At 29.8% G+C, this 12,749-nt stretch overlaps 1 long non-coding RNA gene across 1 annotated transcript; it reads right to left on the bottom strand.

The window, feature by feature from the left end:
* Positions 1 to 7,347: 7,347 nt before the first annotated feature.
* LOC105434695 lies at positions 7,348 to 11,336 on the bottom strand. Its single transcript, XR_968808.2, has 4 exons — positions 11,033 to 11,336; positions 10,865 to 10,933; positions 7,980 to 8,045; positions 7,348 to 7,619 (listed from the first exon to the last, which is right to left on the bottom strand). It is a non-coding gene; the product is annotated as an uncharacterized LOC105434695 (long non-coding RNA).
* Between the last annotated feature and the right edge of the window lie 1,413 nt (positions 11,337 to 12,749).

Here is a 12,749-nt window from a genome sequence, read left to right as displayed (position 1 = left end):
ACATCTGCCCTACCCTTATTTCACCATATCTTCATTAGACATTGTAATTTTAGTTTGATATGATCAATTAATTAGTTTTATGTTTGGAAAATGATTGTTAATGAAGAACTGTCAGAATATATTTACAAATTATAACAAAAAATTTAAATTTTATTGATAACAGACGTTAATAAAATATAAACACTTATAAATGACAACCACAAACAGACTTTTATCGGTGTCTATTTGTATCATATAATAATAGTTAATTGTGACCTAATGAAGCTCATTGTAGATAGGCCGTAATTAATTTGGTTCATTAGCTCTTTGTTAATCTCTATTTTTTAAAATAGAACTAATTTAAATTATGAGTGAAATATTAAATGTAAGAATTTTCTATTTAATTTAAACAATATTTTTATTTCATCTAATTTGTTTTAGTTTGTTTGATAGAAGATGGATATCTCATCCAAACCATTGTTGCATGTACTAAAATTAGTAATAATACTTCATTAATTTTAGTTACTTGAATCTTTTTATTTCATTAGTAAAATATTGTTTCCCATATTTTGTAGTTTGATCTGCTTTAATCGTTGTATGAATCGAATGTTTTCATTAATTTTTTAAATTTTCACAACAATAATAATATAATTCAAATATGAAGTAACAAATTTAACATTAGACTAAATTCATTACCAAATAAAAAAAAAAAAAATCATTCGAATAGTTTAGAGAAGGTCTCCGTAAAACAAACTTCTATAGTCAAAATATGATTAAAAAAAAGCTCTGTATACAAAGACAAATAAAAAAAAAAGAACTAAATTGGCAGTCATAATATATGGTTGCTCCATTTTGATTTATTTTTTCATTGAATTAAAATTGATGTTGCATAAATGCATAAAACTCAATTAATAAATTCTCTTGCTTTTCTAATTGGTTTAATCTTTCTGAAAATGTGCCCTCATTTCTTTTATTTATTTATTTAATTCATTAGTTAGGTTTTTTATTTATCCTAACTAATCGGAAGATTTGTAGTTGTAGGTTGTTCGACTGGAGTTTCTCAAGATAGTTTTGGGGCTTGTTGTGGGTGTTTGTGTGCAAGGTTGTTGTAAGCTTTTTGACGGAATTGGGCTATAGGTCTTCTGGTTTTGCTAATTGAAACTTGGGAGTTGTATCTCTCATCTTGGTGAGTTTATTATATATGTGATGCTTTGTTACTATCATGAAAAGTTGTTGAGAAAGTAGAAGCCAACGGATTGTAAAGGGTCAAGGGAATGCTTGAAGATGTTGCATTATGATATCTCATTCACGAAGAGTTTGGTATTCATGAGATGGTTTTAGAGCTCAACAATTCAATAAATTAGTTGTATATGTCAAACTTGGATTGGTTTGTTTGTATGGGTCTGAGACCCTTTCAATGTAGTTGCATATCCAACTCGATCATCAATTCTCTTGTGTATTATATTATTATTTTTGCTTTCAGTTACTCATGTTGTTACTTCTGTTATTAGCCTTGACGTTTAGCTTAAGACACCAAGTTCAACTAAAACCATAGAATTATTTAAATTAGACTCTCACAAATTAAATACATTTTTGTTATATCATCTTTTTATCACTCTATTTATTTTAATGAGGCATTTTTAAGAATAGTAAAATAAATTAAAATATTTACAAGTTGTAGCAAAATTTTAGATTCTATCAATGATAATCTTCTATCACTATAGTATAGTCATTGATAGAATTTGATATAGGATATTTTGTAAAATTTGTTATTTTTGAAATTGTTTTTTTTCCATGGATGTAATTGGAATTAAGATGTTTTAGTAATTTTGTGTGTATAATTGGAATTAAACGTTGCAAGTCTTCCAACGAGTTGAGCCTATATATTTTTCTCCTTCAAAATTCAGTTTTGTGTGTGTGTGTGTGTGTTTCATTTTTTTTGAAAAGAATTAGAGGCATTCTTTCTAGATTTATCTTCAAGATTAGTAACATCAAAGTTGGTACCTCGACGAAGAGACTCATAACAATAAAAAATATCACCAACTCATGCATGGGGAAGGACATTGATACCCACACCAAAGATCACGAAATTCCATCTCCTCGAACCTCAACTGCCCATTTGATGGTGGTCGAAGAGAACATGATGGATATCACCTGCAAGATGGACAATATCTCTAATTCACAATGGATCAACTTGCACACCCTCTGGAAGTGATAATTGATGCCTTACTTCATCGACGAGGAGATAACCGACCCAAACAATTGAAAAAGAGAAACACATCGTATTGTTGGTCAAGTTTCTCTTCTTCACCTCTCCTTCGGAACATGCTCCACAAAATTCAACAACGAGTTTGATTCTAGGAAAATCAGTTCATACAAAGGAAGACAAAATAAAGAACAATAAAGGGGGAAAACTCTTTGACAAGAGAAATCAAGGTGCTCATTGATAATGACGCCAATTTGAATTTTGTTGCCCAAATTAGAATCAAATATTTGGAACTAGCCTTAGTGGAGGTTCGAACATAGAAAGAATGTAAATTTCATAAACAAATTGCTTTCAACCCGAGATAATACGGGAGTTTGATGGTTTTGGTTACAAATAAAAGAAAATAACAAAAAAATAGTAAATTTAATTAACTAAAATCACTCTCAAAAAATAGAACTTGGGTTAAACAAAACTCCTTGTTCACTTTATTTAATCATGGGTTTATCATTACTAAATTTCTAGGTTGCTTTCATTTAACTAAATCAATTGCAAAAGCCAGTCAATCTGTCTCAAGTAACTAATTGATATCAATCCAACCGATGAAAAGCATACAAAATCCAAATTAATATCAACTACATTAAGGATTCTATGGCTTATTAGGTAGAATAATTTAAGCACCTAATGCTTGTTTTCTTTTTCTTTTGTGTGACATGTGCGTTTATCTTTTGATTGTGTGTATACATGCAAGATTGCCCATAGATGTGGCGTTAAGAGCTCTAATGAAGTGGATACGTGGCGACTAGATAAGAGTATGACTTTAAAATGTGCAATCATATCCATGTGTTGCTAAATCGCAAACGGTAGACATTCTTGTGCAAGTTTTTCTCTCATTTTTGTCTAAGTGCAAGAGAAGAGAGGTTTCCTAGTAAGTCCAGGGTTGAACATAGAGAGCTTAAGTTTCTATTTTATCTTATCATGCTACTAAAACTATGTGGTATAAGCTACACAGTGTTGTATATATGAATAGTATATTATCTATTCTCTACTCTATTATATACATGTGGTGCTTCTGGCAATCCAAGATGGCATGACTAGATGAAAAGAGATGAATAATAAACTTATTATAGACATGGCAATGAAGAAATGGTTTAACTATCTAAATGTGATAGAATGCACTTAAAGGTTCTAGACGACATAAAACATACTTCAACTCGAAATTAAGGCAAGATGCTTCTCAATGCTCTACCATACTTGTTGTCCTTTTGGGATTCAAATACTTAGAGTTAACTTATGATTTATGTCTAATCATGTTATATGTAGTATAAATTGTTTTTCTTTGATTAAGATGGACAATCTCTCGGTGCTTTCGCCACACACATTGTCATTTATGCAATGTATGTAAATGATGAACTTAGAAATAAAAGTATATTGTTGCACTCTTCTTGCAAAATGCTTAGTTAAATGTGTGTTTTGATTTGTCAGATGATCATGATCAAGCTCATTATTCTTCTTTCGAATATACAATGTTCTTTGACATTCACACTTAACTCAGCAAAACTTAGAGTAAAGACATTATGACCCTTAAGACTTCAATAGTACATTTTATCAACACAAGCTAATTAAACATAACAGAGGAGCGAAGAAACAAGAGTATGGTAAATGAAATATAAAATGTAATATATTGAAAATAATAACTTTAGGTCTTTCGGTCATCAAATATGCACACAAAGTTATGAAGTGAGAGACTATTTATAGACAAAAGTTGATGTTGACAAGAGATCACGCACCATTTAATGCTCTGAAAAGCTGGAGCGACGCTTCGCAGACTGTCCTCTTGTTCTTTTTCAACTTTTGTGTGAACCAATTTTTGTCTGGTGGTGAGTCTAAATGTTTAGCTTTCTTTACTTAACGCCTTGGTTGGATGCTTATTTTTTCCTAACGTTGAATCGTTGAGCTTTACTTCTTTTGCCTACGAATCCTGTGATTTAATAACTGAAACGCGGTAAAACAGGGATAAGACTCTTTTACACTAAATTATTTACAGGTTAGCCAAATCACCTATCTTTTCCTTCGTTTCTTCCATTCTCATGCGTTTAGTCCTCATTATTTTACATAAAATGTTACAATAACTTGTATTTCTACAAGTTATCAACTACCTAAATATTTTCATGCACATTCAATTCTAAATTAGATTTATCAATCCTAATTCAATCAAATAGCAAAGAACTACAATTTATTGCTTCAACAAAGTGGTAATCAAGTATTCCCCGTGCATTTGAAAACAAGATATAAATTCATATAAAACATAATTGAATTAGTTATCAAGTCGTAATTCAAAAATTATAATTTAATACCTTTAAATATGAAAAATCCTAAATAACCCAAGCAAAGTAGAGTACCTTAGCTCATTTTCAACATACCGAGCAATGGGAAGATGTTTGAGTGCATAAACGAAACTGAAATGAGGTCGAGAAAAATAGAGAAATAAACGTGTTTTAGACAGTTGGAATTGGAGATGAAAATACCTGGGGTTGGAAATTTAATTTGTAAAATTGTGATGGTGTCGCAGTGCTAGGGACAACATCGTGGCTCTGACAATACATTACATGTGGGACAACTTCAAAGCACCACGACGCTCTTGGGGTAGCATTATGGTGCCATGAGCGAGCATTTTGCGAGTAGTAATAGGCTAATACCTTGCAGTGAGCTGACTGCAAAGTAGAAGCCAAATTTGTCTTCTTAGTTTGCTCGAAACCTATAAAATGACCAAATAATTAATAACGCACAGTCATACAATGATATTAAATTAAGCAAAGCTTAATAGTAAACTTTCGTACTATAAGAAGTCTAGTCTATCGATAATAGGTTTTAATGTTTATTATATTTGGTAAATATTTTGATTTATTTTTTATATTTTAAAATATTCCTATTATATATGGTAAAATTAATATCTATTTATCCGCGTAAATAATGTAAATTTAAAAGGGTATAAGGAAAGTTTCAACTACTAAATATATATATTTTTGTAATATTATTGTAAACTGTATAGTTACTCCAAGAGTGATTAAATTAACATTTTTAAAGAGATTAACAAAAGTAGGAAAATAAAACATTTTGTAAAGTTTGAGTCCTTGTCAATATTCAGGTTCTATTAGTGATAAAGACTGATAGACACACAGTTAAAAGTCTATTGAAATTTATTAGTATCTATTATTGATATAATCTAATTTTTTTGTTATATTTTTTAATAGTTTTAGTAATTGTCATTTACAATAATTTTTATTTTTAAAATTAATTAATTTTAGTTTTAAATGAATAACATGTTTATCAATCATTTTCGAAGTTGTTTTCTTTATATATATATATATATACTTATAAATTGATTGATGTGATTTAGTTCGAGTTATTTTCTCGTATTTAGTTTTTATAAAGTATAAAAATTAGAAAATTAATCTATACTTTTAGAGGGAACGCATTTGTGGGCTATTAGATTTCAAAAAATATAAGAAGTAAAACAAATTAAAAAATGATGGGCATAAAACATAACAAAACTGATACACACTTTTAGAATTTTGCAAATATGACAGACTATCACTCTTTAAAATATTTTTCATCTTAAATTTGTTAGTACTCCCAAACTACAGTTGAAGGTATATCTTCTCCCAATTTTTTAAAGTCCTAATTATGTTTTCTCTTACGTTTTCCGTAATTCGTTCTTCATCATTTAGTAGGTTTCAATTGGTTTTCAAGGTTTGGTGAGGACATATTCATTTGTGAATAGTTGGAAATCTTCCAAAACTCATGAAGTTTTTGATTTATGATTCTTATTTTTTGTCCTTCATTATTATTGATTTTAATCTCATCCTTGTGGTTTTAGGAGCTTGATTTTTTGTAGTTTCAACAATTTGAACATATTTTTAGGTTTTAATCCTTGTTTTGCTTCTTTTATTTATTTATTCTTTTTGTTTCCAAGTGAATGTATTGCAATTAGACATCCACGAATTCTTTTCGTTTCTATTGTATTTGAAATCTGATGTATAATTGTTGTAAATATGATGTATTTGAAATCCTACTAACCCTTCTTGTATCTTTTTCAAAAAGTATTGTCGTGGATACGAGAAATTTAACTTCATATCTCATTGCTTTCTACTTCTTGAGTTTAGAGCTAGAATCTGATTTCAAATTATTTTATTTTATTTTTTACGTTGATTTTATTTTGGTTTTGCTTTGTATATCAGTGTTGAGATTTACTTTTGTTATATGTATTAATTGGTTAATATATGATTTCCATTTTTTAAATTTTTTTGCACAATTTATTGTATTAATTATGGATAAGTATTTTTGCACAGTTTATTGTTGTAATCAGGTCTAGGGAGTTCGCGGCTTGCGACATTAGTCAGGGACGAAAGGCTTGGTCAACGAAAGAAGATCGATGAACGACGACTTGATTGGAACAAAGATATGAACAAGGCTCAGAGCAGTAAGGTTCTCTACAACAAAAATGGTCTACGACGAAAGTTATTTTCAGTTGCAAATAAAATCCGTGACAGTTATTTACAGTCATAGTATTGCCTGTTGTGGAAAGTCTTTCTATAAAAACTGTCACAATAAGTGTTTTTATGACGCAAAATAAATGTAATCTTTTATGATAATATATAACTGTCATCTTTAATTTTATGACAACAAATAACTGTCATCATTTGTATATTGACGATAGTTACTAAAATGTCACAAATTCGTATATTATGACCCTTTTCTTTCTATCACGGATATGTCAATCGTGACCGTTTTTGAAAAAGAAAAATGTCACGAATTCAAATATTATGATATTTTTTCTCTGTCAAGGATAGGACAATCATGACAGTTTTTATAAAATTGAATTGTCATTGTTTCGATATTGACCACAATTATGAAACAATGTCACAAATTAGTATACTATGACATTATTTTCTCTGTCAAGAATAGTCCAATCGTGACAGTTTTTATAAAATAAAATTGTCATTGTTCCGATATTGACGACAAAAAAAAAAAAAAAACATTACGAATTCGTATACTAAAACATTTTTTCCTGTTTTATATTCCTCAATTCCTGTTTTCCTTATCGCTCTGCTATTACACTAATAATTTCAATAACAATAATGTTCTAATACATCACTCACCTATGAAAACAAAAAGTCAACACTTTAATATATATACGTAATTATGCACTTTGTAATATTCGTACACCCATTGACTAATATCACACATTGACTAATAATCATTTTTTGCTGAAAGGTAGTTTACAGAGAAAAATAATAAACATTGTCATCTTTAGCTACGAAGAAGTCTAAAATTAGTACATTGGAACCAAGAGTTTGCTATCAACCATACAAAAAGCGTTATATCAATCAATTGCTCCAAGATGGCTTCACTGCTCCAGTAGATTCTTCCAAACCTAGTAAGAAAACAAAAAAGGGTATGACTAAAGAACATCCTAACTCATTTTAGAGTATGACTAAAGAACATCCCAACTCTTCATTCCAACCCCCTCCCAACACAATAAAAAATATTGAAAATGGCACACACAAAACATGTCTTTAGCCTATATGTCATAAGTTAATACTCCCATTGATTTAAGATTGAAAAAAAGAAAACAATAGAAATTATAGGATAATAACTAGCGTGCCCAAACTTTTGAACGGACAACAACAAAAAAGGGTAATGCAAATAGATGTACATTTTATTAGCTAGAAAGTTATGGACTATACAGAAAAAACACACTTCAATCTGTAGAAAGTGTTAGAACCTCACTCACTTTTGGGTTGGGTCGTGACATTCTTTCCATGCTTCAAAACTTTTCAGAATCCGAAGGGCCCTGCCACTAGAGCCCACTGATTAGTATCAAGAGAATGTAGACTTCAAATTTTACATAAGCAAGAAAATTTCTAGTACTAAGAGTTCTATACTTTTGTTCTCCATGGCTAAAGGTTTATCTTAATAAATATCTTACATAAATAAGATTCTGAACCTATTTCTATGTGCAGGGAAGTAACAAGTTAGAGTCAGTTATGGAAATGACAACCATGCTGAGAAAGACAACTAAAATTAAAATTAAAGTAGTCTAAAAACCAAAAAATGGCTCCGATTGAATCTTGATCTTCATTGCAACTCCAATTGAGCAAACTTTGTGAAAACAAGTGAATAAACCATCAAGAACAATAAATCAAGAAGTGGGGAAAATGTAAAAGACTACAAGTTAACCAAAAAAAAATACTTAAAACACATGGACAAAAAGCGTCTTAAAGTTTCCTCAAAGAACTAAATTCAATTAAACAACTCAATTAAAGAACAACGGTTCCCAAAAAAAATAAACTTCACCATCCAAAAGCATCCCTGAAAATACCTTTTTTTACTAAAACAAGGATCATGCATACCAAACAATCAATTTCTTCACTCAACAAGTTCAAACAATAAAATCTAAACACACCCTCTTGACTATAAACCCAAATAATTCATCAGATACAAAAATATACACCTAAAACTCCAAATAAATAAATAAAGGAATGAAAAAAGATGCATACCATGGAGTACTAGACAGTTTTGAACTAAGAGTTCAACTTTTGAACTTTAGAAAGATGTCAATCGTTAGGTTAACTTTTAAAAATTTAAAAACAAAATAGCTACCAAACCAAAGCTTAAATCAAACTACTTGAAACCTTTATTTTGCATCTTACAAAATTTCTTAAAGAGAGGGAATATCGTTTCATCATTCACTACAACTTGATCAACATGTCTCCTCACCAAAGTAATCCACTCGAAAACATGGCAAAAATTCATCCACACATTTTAAAGACTAAAGATAAATATGTTACTTTACAAGTAAACAAAGAGGCTAAATCTGAAAAAATAAGATTAGAGAAAGGGAAGAAAAGGGTTTAAGACCCATTGCATTTGGATATATGGGTTTTAAGATCTCACATAAAAAAAATACTACATGAGTTAAAAGATATTGAAAATCTTGGTACAAGAATCATATTAACATGCTTCAGAAGATAAGCTTTCTATGATCATGCAAAACTGATGAAACAATTTTGCACATGATGAATTTGATTGTATTAGTTTAGTATTTTACAAGTTTTCATTTTCACAAATGAGGGAGAGTTTTATAGTAGTGTTGAATTCACCTTAACTCATAAATTCAAGCATTCAGATTGTGCAATAATTTAACAGTACATACTATACAGTTTATCTTAGACTTTTGAAACACAAGTCACATAAGCCAAAGTTTTAGTAAAAAATCCAGATGCAAAACACAAACTAAGAATAACTTATCTCTAAACATTTCTACACTATGATATAATATTGTCCAACTTCAAGCATAACTATTTTTTGCAAAACATCTCAAATATGCTGGAGAGACATAAAGTTAGAAGTATACTATAATGTCAAAGCAAAATGGCACAATGTAAGGAAGAAAATTAATTTATCATGATTATGCCTTGCGAAAAATTGCACGTCTTTCTCTTTTATATTCAACTTCGTCACTCTAGTGCATGATACTCATAGCTCTTCTCGCCTATCCAAAACATTTATAGCATGATAATCAGATGATGACCAATAAGTTTGAATTCTGAGTACATACAACTTTTCTTTATTCCTTGTATTTTATCTCAACAATAGTTTCTTCTATCTACTGAATTCAAAAGGTGCCTTGTGACTATTTACTAAGCCTTTTAGTGCAAGTTGTCTTCCATACATAATATCATTAGCTTAAATATGCACACAGTCATACAGAGCCATAAATTTACTCATATTAACATTATCATTATTATACACATACTTGACAACTTCAAATTTATCAAAATAAAAATATGCTTTAACAAAACGTACCTTGACATTCTTTCAACCCTATTAAAAAAACAGATAAGTCCAACACTTTAACAAATTTATAGTGCATATTATGTATCTCAATTGATCACAACAAAATAAGATTGAAAAAATACCCATGAGATACCTTTTCAATGTTACATATTTTCATAAAAGCTCGAAAAGAGGTTATAATACTTCTCTAGAAAAGCCCAGATGTAATATATCTAACTGTCCCCATCTTTTTTCATACACCCTTCACATAGAACAGAAAAATTAAGAAACTATTTCACTTGATCATCAAAAGTATGTCAACAACTAAATTTTAACTTTAATATGTCTATAAACATTTAAACAAAAATGGATATTGACATAATAATTCAATCTATGAGACACTCTACTCAATCAACTAGTTAAATTGGGGCAAAAAAAGAACTGAAATTCAAATACCAGGTAATGAGTTAACACTTAACAAACCCATCAACAACTAATGAGTTAACACTAATTAAGAGCCTACTCACACTTGTACTAACGATCTTAAGTGCGGTGAACAATACTCCATAGTTCTCTAGAGTCTAAATTCTTCCAATCAACAACATGGTAATGGAAATTTCATATCGAAACTAATCGGGTAATAACAAAACTTACTAAAATCACAAAATTTCTTACTAATTCACTTATAAAGGTAGCCTTAATTTTACTCTTTCTCAGCTAATTAGTAGCTAAGGCCTTGCAAGAACTCCAATTTAGCATCCAAACTTTATGGGTACTGATTAATTCAAGTTGAAACACAATAGGTACTCAAGACCTACTTAATAAAGTTTAGAATCTCACCCAAGTTGTGCCAAAATGCCCAAGTACGACTTTCCGAAAGGCTGGATATGGACTTAAATGCTTCTAAAACTGGAGTCGAAAAGTAATGGATAATGTTAAACTCAAGTCTAAAAATAACGAGTATTCAAAATCGCCTAACAAAACAATCCCGAAACACAAAAATCTTACTCTAGAAGTTTAATATGAACGAAGAATAGAGATAGACAACGATAGGCTTGATCTCCAAATAGCTACCGCGCGCGACGACTGAGATTCACCGGCGAGTTCAGCGCACAAGGGGTGTTGGGTGGTGGCGTCGATTGAAGGAGACAAAGAGGGAGATTTCAGACATGTCGTCGACGAAAAGTCGTGTCGTTTCCGACGTGCGTGAGAAAGGGAGAGAGATGGTTAGCAGAAGGGAGAAAAAAATCGAGAAGGAGGAATGACACGTGGGTCTTCCACAAAAAAAGAAGAAGAAGAAGAGAAGAGGAGGTGGAGAAAGAGTTTGGAGATATTTTATAAGTTTTATTTTAATAAATAAATTATTTAATGTTTTTAGAATTAGGGAAAATTTTGGTTTTAATAAACTTTTTGATTTAAAATGAATTTTATTTTAATAAATTAAATAAATTGTTTTTTATATCTTGTATGACACTAAATAACTGTCGCGGTGAGTGAAATACAAAAAGTTTATATTTTTTTCGCCAAAAACAGAAATTTTTAGCTTTTGTGACAGTCTTTTTTTCCTTCTTTTAATTTTGGGATGTACACAGCTGTCGTAATAGATATTTTTTTGTTGTAGTAGTTGTTGGCATGCGTTCCGCCATGGCTTTGACAAATATCGCGCGACTTGGTTGGGCTTTGAACGAGACAAACAACTTCATTCGAGCCAGGACTGAGCAACGACGGTCGTTGATGAGACGAAAATCAGCACCAACCGAACGGTGAAGAGGGGTGGCAGTACTAGGGATTTTTTAGGAAGAAGAAAGGTTGAAGATGGTGCATGCACTTTTAGGTGTTTTTAAAATAAAATAATAATATTATTAATAATCATAATTATTATTATTTCCTTTTCACTTAAATACTTCTTTTTCCTTTTCCTTTTCCAAAATAATAAATAACTCCTCCTCTCTCCTCATTTAAAATTCTATCAAATCATCTCTTAACAAACACTTATAATATTTCCAATAACATAATTATTATTAATCTTCCATAATCAAACCAATTATACACACGCATATATATAATTAGCTGAAATCTTAAATCTTACCAAAATTTACAATAATACAATTAATTAAATATTCTTCCACTAATTATTTAATTAATCATAATTTCCACAAAATTAAACAAATCTCACCAATAATTTAAAATAACACCCTAAAAAATTCTAATATAAATAAATTAAACTAAAATAATTAAATTTTAAAATTACTTTAATTTCTGGGGGTTACAATTTGCAGTAAATTGGGTATAAAAAGTTCCATGTGTATCAAGTGTATATCAATTTCGTTGAGTATTCTAGTAAAAGAAAGATAAGTTTATCAACAGTGCATCAAGTGTATCAAATTTATGAATGAAGAATTCAAATCTATCAAACTAATCAATTGTATCAAGGTCCAAGGAATCTAAAGTGTAACAAGAAGAACTAAGTGTAATAAGGAGTATTAGATATATTAAAGTGTTTTAGGTGCATCAAATAGTATCGATTGGATCAAGTGTATCAAGTTGGTTCAAAGACATCAAGAAGTATATCAAATATATTAAATGTATCAAGAAATATCAAGTGTGTACTAGATATATATTAGTAACAATGACATTTATGACATTTTACCTCCAATATTTATGACTTATTTATGAGTTTGAACTTTGTTTGTTTGTGTAATTTGTACAAATAATAAATGGGTTT

Source organism: Cucumis sativus, chromosome 2, assembly GCF_000004075.3.
Source record: "Cucumis sativus cultivar 9930 chromosome 2, Cucumber_9930_V3, whole genome shotgun sequence".
Classification (NCBI taxonomy): domain Eukaryota; kingdom Viridiplantae; phylum Streptophyta; class Magnoliopsida; order Cucurbitales; family Cucurbitaceae; genus Cucumis; species Cucumis sativus.
Note: the sequence above shows the minus strand (reverse complement) of the source record. Positions and strands in the feature narration are given on the sequence as shown.